The sequence below is a fragment of the Pezoporus wallicus genome, unplaced genomic scaffold (assembly GCF_028554395.1).
Source record: "Pezoporus wallicus isolate ANWC-B61680 ecotype Strahan unplaced genomic scaffold, APGP_CSIRO_Pwel_v1 contig_14063, whole genome shotgun sequence".
In the NCBI taxonomy this organism is placed as follows: domain Eukaryota; kingdom Metazoa; phylum Chordata; class Aves; order Psittaciformes; family Psittacidae; genus Pezoporus; species Pezoporus wallicus.
The window spans coordinates 1,484-4,579 of NW_026639206.1; the positions used below are offsets into that span (position 1 = coordinate 1,484).

At 64.2% G+C, this 3,096-nt stretch overlaps 1 long non-coding RNA gene across 1 annotated transcript; it reads left to right on the forward strand.

The window, feature by feature from the left end:
- Positions 1 to 216: 216 nt before the first annotated feature.
- Positions 217 to 2,490, forward strand: LOC130601679 (uncharacterized). Its single transcript, XR_008972730.1, has 3 exons — positions 217 to 317; positions 1,759 to 1,875; positions 2,394 to 2,490. It is a non-coding gene; the product is annotated as an uncharacterized LOC130601679 (long non-coding RNA).
- The last annotated feature ends 606 nt before the right edge of the window (positions 2,491 to 3,096 follow it).

Consider the following 3,096-nt stretch of genomic DNA (forward strand, 5'->3'; position numbering starts at 1 on the left):
AGAGGGCAGGGCCGCTACAGGGGCTTCTGTGGGCGCTGTGCCCCATAGGGGCTGTGTTCTATAGGCTCTGTGCCCCATAGGGGCTGTGTTCTATAGGCCCTGTGCCCCATAGGCTCTGTGCCCCATAGGGGCTGTGCCCCACAGGCTCTGTGCCCCACAGGCTCTGTGCCCCACAGGCCCTGTGCCCCATAGGTGCCCCATAGACACCTCAGCCATGCTGCTGCTGCTGCTGCTGCTGCCGCCGCTGCTGCTGCTCCCGGTGCCGGCGGCTCCGGGCTCCGTGGAGGTGCTGCGGCCCCGCGGGGTCTCCCTGTCCAGTGAGTATCAGCCCCATGGGGGCCCCATTCAGCCCCATACAGCCCCATGGGGGCCCCATACAGCCCCATACAGCCCCATTCATCCCCATTCAGCCCCATGGGGGCCCCATTCAGCCCCATACAGCCCCATTCATCCCCATTCAGCCCCATACAGCCCCATACAGCCCCATTCAGCCCCATACAGCCCCATACAGCCCCATTCATCCCCATTCAGCCCCATGGGGGCCCCATTCAGCCCCATTCATCCCCATTCAGCCCCATGGGGGCCCCATTCAGCCCCATACAGCCCCGTTCATCCCCATACAGCCCTGTGCAGCCCCATTCATCCCCATACAGCCCCATACAGCCCTATGCAGCCCTATACATCCCCATTCATCCCCATTCATCCCCATTCATCCCCATTCATCCCCATTCATCCCCATACAGCCCCATACAGCCCTGTGCAGCCCCATTCAGCCCCATTCATCCCCATACAGCCCCATTCATCCCCATACAGCCCTGTGCAGCCCCATTCATCCCCATACAGCCCCATACAGCCCTATGCAGCCCTATACATCCCCATTCATCCCCATACATCCCCATTCATCCCCATTCATCCCCATTCATCCCCATTCATCCCCATACAGCCCTGTGCAGCCCCATTCATCCCCATTCATCCCCATACAGCCCCCTTCATCCCCATTCATCCCCATACAGCCCTGTGCCGCCCCATTCATCCCCATACAGCCCTGTGCAGCCCCATTCATCCCCATTCATCCCCATACAGCCCTGTGCAGCCCCATTCATCCCCATACAGCCCTGTGCAGCCCCATTCATCCCCATTCATCCCCATACAGCCCCATTCATCCCCATACAGCCCCATACATCCCCATTCAGCCCCATACAGCCCCATGGGGGCCCCATTCAGCCCCATTCATCCCCATACAGCCCTGTGCAGCCCCATACAGCCCCATACAGCCCTGTGAAGCCCCATTCATCCCTATACAGCCCCTTACAGCCCCATACAGCCCCTTACAGCCCCATACAGCCCTGTGCAGCCCCATACAGCCCCATTCATCCCCATACAGCCCCATACAGCCCTATAGGGCACTCTGTACATCCCCATACATCCCTATAGGGGACTCTGTACATCCCCATTCATCCCTATGGGGGACTCTGTACCTCCCCATTCATCCCTATGGGGGACTCTGTACATCCCCATTCATCCCTATACACCCCATACAGGCCTATGCAGCCCTATAGGGCACTCTGTACATCCCCATACATCCCTATGGGGGACTCTGTACATCCCCATTCATCCCTATACACCCCATACAGGCCTATGCAGCCCTATAGGGCACTCTGTACATCCCCATACATCCCTATAGGGCACTCTGTACACCCCCATACATCTCTCTACACCCCCATACCCCCTATACTGGACTCCATCCCCCCCCCCCAGACCACCACTTCTACGAGGCCTCCAAGCCCTTCACGTGCCTCGACGGCTCGGCCACCATTGCCTTCGCGTGGGTCAACGACGACTATTGCGACTGTCGCGACGGCTCCGACGAGCCCGGTGAGCCCCTGCGTGCCCCATGGATGCCGCGTGCCCCATAGACCCCTGCGTGCCCCATGGACCCAGTGTGCCCCATAGACCCCTGCGTGCCCCATGGATGCTGCGTGCCCCATAGACCCCTGCGTGCCCCATGGACCCAGTGTGCCCCATAGACCCCTGTGTGCCCCATGGATGCTGCGTGCCCCATAGACCCCTGCGTGCCCCATAGACCCCTGCGTGCCCCATAGACCCCTGCGTGCCCCATGGATCCCGTGTGTTCCATGGATCCTGTGTGCCCCATGGACCCCGCGTGCCCCATAGACCCCTGCGTGCCCCGTAGACCCCTGCCTGCCCTATAGACCCTTGTGTATCCTGTAGGACCTCTATGCGTCGTATAGGCGCCCCTCTGCATCCTATAGACCCCCTATGTATCCTATAGACCCCCCATGTATCCTATAGACCCCCCATGTACCCTGCAGCCCCCCCGTGCCCTGCAGCCCCCCCGTGCCCTGCAGCCCCCCCTATGTTGTGCCCCCCAGGCACCCCCGCCTGCCCCAATGGCCGCTTCCACTGCACCAACGCCGGGTACCGGCCCCAGAACATCCCCTCGGCCCATGTCAACGACGGCGTCTGCGGTGGGTGGGGGTCAGGGTGGGGGTCAGGGTGGGGTCAGGGTGGGGTCAGGGTGGGGGTCAGGGTGGGGTCAGGGTGAGGTCAGGGTGGGGTCAGGGTGGGGGTCAGGGTGGGGGTCAGGGTGGGGGTCAGGGTGGGGGTCAGGGCGGGGGTCAGGGTGTGGTTCGGGTGGGGTCAGGGCGGGGGTCAGGGCGGGGGTCAGGGTGGGGTCAGGGTGGGGGTCAGGGTGGGGTCAGGGTGAGGTCAGGGTGGGGTCAGGGTGGGGGTCAGGGTGGGGGTCCGGGTGTGGTTCGGGTGGGGTCAGGGTGGGGGTCAGGGTGGGGTCAGGGCGGGGGTCAGGGCGGGGGTCAGGGCGGGGGTCAGGGTGGGGGTCAGGGGGGGGGTCGGGTGTGGTCAGGGCGGGGGTCAGGGTGTGGTTCGGGTGGGGTCAGGGCGGGGGTCAGGGTGGGGGTCAGGGCGGGGGTCAGGGTGTGGTTCGGGTGGGGTCAGGGCGGGGGTCAGGGCGGGGGTCAGGGTGGGGGTCAGGGCGGGGGTCAGGGCGGGGGTCAGGATGGGCTCTGGGTGGGGGTCAGGGTGGGGGTCAGGGTGGGGGTCAGGGTGGGGTCAGGG